This window comes from Rattus norvegicus, chromosome 2, assembly GCF_021556685.1.
Source record: "Rattus norvegicus strain SHRSP/BbbUtx chromosome 2, alternate assembly SHRSP_T2T, whole genome shotgun sequence".
Lineage (NCBI taxonomy): Eukaryota > Metazoa > Chordata > Mammalia > Rodentia > Muridae > Rattus > Rattus norvegicus.
Window position 1 is genome coordinate 129,708,910 of NC_141535.1, and position 7,331 is coordinate 129,716,240.

Here is a 7,331-nt window from a genome sequence, read left to right on the forward strand (position 1 = left end):
CTTTCTTTCTTTCTTTCTTTCTTTTTTCTTTTGTAAATTGTGTTTGTTTTAATCCATGTCTCTGGACTATTTTGTCTCTGGGTGCTGAGCATGTAGGTACTGTCAGGTATCTCTACTGTGGCAAGAGACTCAAGCTGGATCAGTCATTGGTTGGCCACTCTCACAATTTCTGCATTACCTTTACATCTCATAGGCAGGAATAATTGTAGGTCAAAGGTTTTGGGATTGGGTTGATTTCCAAATTCCAACATGGAAATCTTACATGCTTAAAGGATACGGGCAGTTAAGGTTCTTATCCCCCACTGCTAGGAGTCCTAGCTAGGATCACCCTCATAGATAACCTAGAAGTTTCCATTGCACTGAATATAGTATATAATGTTGCAGTAAAACATTCCTTGCCATGAATATGTTGTCTTGTTTCAGTTGTCTTTCTGAATACACTCTTCTTCCACCTTCCTGCCACCTGATCCCTCCTGTTCCCATCCCTCTGCCCAGCACTATTCTACTTCCAGTAGCAGGAAGATTCATACGTCTTCCCCGGAGTCTTCCCGGTTACTTTGCTTCTCTCTGTGTATTGTACCATTATTATCCTTTTCTTAGCAGATAATACCCACTTATGAGTGATTTTCTTTTTGGGTCTAGGATACCTCACTCAGGATGATTTTTTTTTCTAAAACACCCATGTGCCAGGGAATTTTATGATCTTTTATTAATAGTTGAGTAATAGCTTTATTGTGTAAATGGAGTAGTCTTTATTCATTCTTTATTTGAAGGACATCATGGTTGTTTCCAGTTTTGGGTGATATTACTAGTTAAGCTGCTATGAACATGTTTGAAGAAATTAATTTATATAACTCAAGAACTCTACTAATTTTGTAGAAATGGACTCTTAGCAATATGTTATTTTCTATTGTCTCTGCTAATGTTCAAATTCATTCTGTATATCTCCTTCTGTTTTGTCTTTTCTTTCTTTTCTCTTTTCTTTTTGTATTGTTATTTTTGTTTTTAACTCTTATAGGCTTATTTTTTACACCAAAAAATTCCTTATAAAACAAAAGTGGAGCCCAGTCAACTTGCAGAGGACACGCAACAGGCCGTGCCTGGTTTGCATTTGCTCCCTACTTGTGAACAATGCCAAAGAAAGTGAAGCCCACAGGGGATGAGAACGAACAAGAGTCTGTTTCTTGCAAGCAGGCGAAGGAGGAGCTACCTAATACGCTTTCTGTATTAAACTTTGACAGCCCCAGTAGTTTCTTTGAAAGTTTAATATCACCCATCAAAGTAGAGACATTTTTCAAGGAATTCTGGGAACAGAAACCCCTTCTCATTCAGAGGGATGACCCTTCGCTGGCCGCATATTACCAGTCTCTGTTCAGCCTCTCAGATCTGAAGAGTCTCTGCAGCCAAGGGCTGTACTATGGAAGAGATGTCAATGTCTGCCGGTGCATCGGTGGGAAGAAGAAGGTTTTAAATAAGGATGGCAAAGCACAGTTTCTTCAGCTGAGAAAAGATTTTGATCAGAAGAGGGCAACAATTCAGTTTCATCAGCCACAGAGATTTAAGGATGAGCTCTGGAGGATCCAGGAAAAGCTGGAATGTTACTTTGGCTCCTTAGTAGGCTCAAATGTGTACATGATCCCGCAGTATCTCAGGGCCTTCCTCCACATTACAACGATGTTGAGGTTTTTGTCCTGCAGCTGGAGGGAAAGAAACGTTGGCGCCTGTACTCCCCAACTGTGCCCCTGGCACGTGAGTACAGTGTGGAGCCTGAGGACCGGATTGGCACACCAACACATGACTTCCTGTTGAAGCCTGGCGATTTGTTGTACTTCCCCAGAGGGACCATTCATCAGGCAGAAACTCCTTCAGGCCTGGCCCACTCTATTCACCTGACTATTAGCACCTACCAGAACAATTCAGGGGGAGATTACCTTTTGGATTCCATTTCGGGGCTTGTATTTGACATTGCAAAGGAAGATGTGGCATTAAGGACTGGAATGCCCAGGCGGATGCTCATGAATGTGGAAACCCCAGCTGACATAACAAGGAAGTTGAGTGTCTTTCTGAGGACTCTGGCAGACCAGCTAGAGGGCAGAAAAGAACTGCTCTCATCAGATATGAAGAAGGACTTCGTCATGCACAGACTTCCCCCTTTCTGTGTGGGAAATGGAACAGAGTCAATGAACCCAGGTGGAAAGTTGCCAAGGTTGAACAGCATAGTATGACTGCAGTTTAAAGACCACATTGTCCTCACAGTAGGACCAGATCAGAATCAATCTGATGAAGCTCAACAAAAGATAGTTTACATCTACCATTCTCTAAAGAATGAGAGACAGACGCACATGATGGGGAAAGAGGTGGAAACAGAGATTTATGGACTTCGCTTTCCTTTATCCTATGTGGACGCTCTGAAGCAAATCTGGTGCGGGTCACCAGTTCGTGTTAAGGACCTGAAACCTGGCACAGATGAAGAGAAGGAGAACCTGGCTTTGTCTCTCTGGACAGAGTGTCTAGTCCAAGTGCTCTAGTGCCTTATGCAGAGAACTGTTGTACTTTCAGTGAGGGGGACTTAATCCCGAGGGCACTTGGTGTTCTGATTAGTGCTCTGGGTGGAGCTGTGGTTGGTTACAGAGAAGAGGCAGGAGAAAGAAGCTGGTTCATGTCCTCATGGACACGAGAGGGAAAACAGGAAATTATTAGGCATCCCAGGCTGTGATAAAACGATACTTTGGACAAGTTTATTTAATCCAGTGTTGTAGAAAAGGCACAACTCAAGTACATACGTCATATAGAATTATGTCATTAACCTGGCTTCTTTGTCTTGGTTGTTTGGAAAAAATAACTCCTTTAAAGAGCATCCTTGGCTCCAAAAATACTTTTTAACAATTAAAACTTACGAATAAAGTTGTTTTTTTTTAATGAAAAAAAGTGGTTGATTTTTAACACAATATTTAATTTATTTCCCCTTGAAAGAGGTAGAAAATCAGCTCAAGTTTACTATTGGAGCAGCAGTGCTCTTCATGAGATCCAACGAACTGAGAAGAATTCCTAGAATTGCTGATGCCCAATACACCTTCTCAATAGCATTTTTTGGGCGAGGGTAGGAGTGGGGAGGTTTAATTACTTTTGAACTTTTTCAAATAACTTTTTAATTTAATTTCTGTGACATTCATATATAATTACTTGTATCTTTTCTCACTGCATATTCCAACTGCTCCCATGTCTGCACTATTTCCTAAATCCATGGTCTTTTCTATACTTTTGGTTGTCACACACACACACACACACACACACACACACACACACACGCACACCAACCTACTGCATCCTGTCCATTTAGTGTTATATAAATTTAAATATGTTTAGTGTTACCAGTTATGACTGAACAGCTTATAAATCAAAGTATACCTGTAGAAAACTGATTCTCCCTCTCTCAGTAGGTATTGACTGTCTGACGCCATTTACTGATGTATTCTTTTATTTTTCTTTTTTTTTTTATTAACTTGAGTATTTCTTATATACATTTCGAGTGTTATTCCCTTTCCCGGTATCCGGGCAAACATCCCCCTCCCCCCTCCCCTTCCTTATGGGTATTCCCCTTCCAACCCTCCCCCCATTGCCGCCCTCCCCCAACCAATCTAGTTCACTGGGGGTTCAGTCTTAGCAGGACCCAGGGCTTCCCCTTCCACTGGTGCTCTTACTAGGATATTCATTGCTACCTATGAGGTCAGAGTCCAGGGTCAGTCCATGTATAGTCTTTGGGTAGTGGCTTAGTCCCTGGAAGCTCTGGTTGCTTGGCATTGTTGTACATATGGGGTCTCGAGCCCCTTCAAGCTCTTCCAGTTCTTTCTCTGATTCCTTCAACGGGGTTCCTATTCTCAGTTCAGTGGTTTGCTGCTGGCATTCGCCTCTGTATTTGCTGTATTCTGGCTGTGTCTCTAAGGAGAGATCTACATCCGGCTCCTGTCGGTCTGTACTTCTTTGCTTCATCCATCTTGTCTAATTGGGTGGCTGTATATGTATGGGCCACATGTGGGGCAGGCTCTGAATGGGTGTTCCTTCAGTCTCTGTTTTAATCTTTGCCTCTCTCTTCCCTGCCAAGGGTATTCTTGTTCCCCTTTTAAAGAAGGAGTGAAGCATTCACATTTTGATAATCCGTCTTGAGTTTCATTTGTTCTAGGCATCTAGGGTAATTCAAGCATTTGGGCTAATAGCCACTTATCAATGAGTGCATACTATGTATGTCTTTCTGTGATTGAGTTAGCTCACTCAGGATGATGTTTTCCAGTTCCAACCATTTGCCTACGAATTTCATAAAGTCATTGTTTTTGATAGCTGAGTAATATTCCATTGTGTAGATGTACCACATTTTCTGTATCCATTCCTCTGTTGAAGGGCATCTGGGTTCTTTCCAGCTTCTGGCTATTATAAATAAGGCTGCAATGAACATAGTGGAGCACGTGTCTTTTTTATATGTTGGGGCATCTTTTGGGTATATGCCCAAGAGAGGTATAGCTGGATCCTCAGGCAGTTCAATGTCCAATTTTCTGAGGAACCTCCAGACTGATTTCCAGAATGGTTGTACCATTTTGCAATCCCACCAACAATGGAGGAGTGTTCCTCTTCCTCCACATCCTCGCCAGCGTCTGTTATCCCCTGAGTTTTTGATCTTAGCCATTCTCACTGGTGTGAGGTGAAAACTCAGGGTTGTTTTGATTTGCATTTCCCTTATGACTAAAGATGTTGAACATTTCTTTAGGTGTTTCTCAGCCATTCGGCATTCCTCAGCTGTGAATCCTTTGTTTAGATCTGAACCCCATTTTTAATAGGGTTATTTGTTTCCCTGCGGTCTAACTTCTTGAGTTCTTTGTATATTTTGGATATAAGGCCTCTATCTGTTGTAGGATTGGTAAAGATCTTTTCCCAATCTGTTGGTTGCCGTTTTGTCCTAACCACAGTGTCCTTTGCCTTACAGAAGCTTTGCAGTTTTATGAGATCCCATTTGTCGATTCTTGATCTTAGAGCATAAGCCATTGGTGTTTTCTTTAGGAAATTTTTTCCAGTGCCCATGTGTTCCAGATGCTTCCCTAGTTTTTCTTCTATTAGTTTGAGTGTGTCTGGTTTGATGTGGAAGTCCTTGATCCACTTGGACTTAAGCTTTGTACAGGGTGATAAGCATGGATCGATCTGCATTCTTCTACATGTTGACCTCCAGTTGAACCAGCACCATTTGCTGAAAATGCTATCTTTGTTCCATTTGATGGTTTTGGCTCCTTTGTCAAAAATCAAGTGACCATAGGTGTGTGGGTTCATTTCTGGGTCTTCAATTCTATTCCATTGGTCTATCTGTCTCTGTACCAATACCATGCAGTTTTTATCACTATTGTTCTGTAATACTGCTTGAGTTCAGGGATAGTGATTCCCCCTGAAGTCCTTTTATTGTTGAGGATAGCTTTAGCTATCCTGGGTTTTTTGTTATTCCAGATGAATTTGCAAATTGTTCTGTCTAACTCTTTGAAGAACTGGATTGGTATTTTGATGGGGATTGCATTGAATCTGTAGATTGCTTTTGGTAAAATGGCCATTTTTACTATATTAATCCTGCCAATCCATGAGCATGGGAGATCTTTCCATCTTCTGATGTCTTCTTCAATTTCTATCCTCAGTGTCTTGTAGTTCTTATTGTACAGATCTTTTACTTGCTTGGTTAAAGTCACACCGAGGTACTTTATATTATTTGGGTCTATTATGAAGGGTGTTGTTTCCCTGATTTCTTTCTCGGCTTGTTTCTTTTTTGTGAAGAGGAAGGCTACTGATTTATTTGAGTTAATTTTATATCCAGCCACTTTGCTGAAGTTGTTTATCAGCTTTAGTAGTTCTCTGGTGGAACTTTTGGGATCACTTAAATATACTATCATATCATCTGCAAATAGTGATATTTTGACTTCTTCTTTTCCGATCTGTATCCCCTTGACCTCCTTTTGTTGTCTGATTGCTCTGGCTAGAACTTCAAGAACTATATTGAATAAGTAGGGAGAGAGTGGGCGGCCTTGTCTAGTCCCTGATTTTAGTGGCATTGCTTCAAGTTTCTCTCCATTTAGTTTAATGTTAGCAACTGGTTTGCTGTATATGGCTTTTACTATGTTCAGGTATGGGCATTGAAGTCATATTCTTTCCAGGACTTTTATCATGAAGGGGTGTTGAATTTTGTCAAATGCTTTCTCAGCATCTAATGAAATGATCATGTGGTTTTGTTCTTTCAGTTTGTTTATATAATGGATCACGTTGATGGTTTTCCGTATATTAAACCATCCCTGCATGCCTGGGATGAAGCCTACTTGGTCATGGTGGATGATTGATTTGATGTGCTCTTGGATTCGGTTTGCCAGAATTTTGTTGAGTATTTTTGTGTCGATATTCATAAGGGAAATTGGTCTGAAGTTCTCTTTCTTTGTTGTGTCTTTGTGTGGTTTAGGTATAAGAGTAATTGTGGGGGGGGGGACAAAAAAAAAGAGTAATTGTGGCTTCGTAGAAGGTATTAGGTAGTGATCCATCTGTTTCAATTTTGTGGAATAGTTTGGATAATATTGGTATGAGGTCTTCTATGAAGGTTTGATAGAATTCTGCACTAAACCCGTCTGGACCTGGGCTCTTTTTGGTTGGGAGACCTTTAATGACTGCTTCTATTTCCTTAGGAGTTATGGGGTTGTTTAACTGGTTTATCTGTTCCTGATTTAACTTAGGTACCTGGTATATGTCTAGGAAATTGTCCATTTCCTGAAGATTTTCAAGTTTTGTTGAATATAGGTTTTTATAGTAAGATCTGATGATTTTTTGAATTTCCTCTCAATCTGTTGTTATGTCTCCCTTTTCATTTCTGATTTTGTTAATTTGGACACACTCTCTGTGTCCTCTCGTTAGTCTGGCTAAGGGTTTATCTATCTTGTTGATTTTCTCAAAGAACCAACTTTTGGTTCTGTTGATTCTTTCTATGGTCCTTTTTGTTACTACTTTTTTGATTTCCGCTCTGAGTTTGATTATTTCCTGCCTTCTACTCCTCCTGGGTGTATTTGCTTCTTTTTGTTCTAGAGCTTTTTTGTGTGCTGTCAAGCTGCTGACATATGCTCTTTCCTCTTTCTTTCTGCAGGCACTCAGCGCTATGAGTTTTCCTCTTAGCACATCTTTCATTGTGTCCCATAAGTTTGGGTATGTTGTACCTTCATTTTCATTAAATTCTAAAAAGTTTTTAATTTCTTTCTTTATTTCTTCCTTGAGCAGGTTATCATTGAGTAGAGCATTGTTCAATTTCCAAGTATATGTGGGCATTCTTC

General features: G+C 40.4%; 1 pseudogene; it reads left to right on the forward strand.

The window, feature by feature from the left end:
• The first annotated feature begins 1,042 nt into the window (after window positions 1–1,042).
• Window positions 1,043–2,870, forward strand: Riox2-ps6 (ribosomal oxygenase 2, pseudogene 6; annotated as a pseudogene).
• The last annotated feature ends 4,461 nt before the right edge of the window (window positions 2,871–7,331 follow it).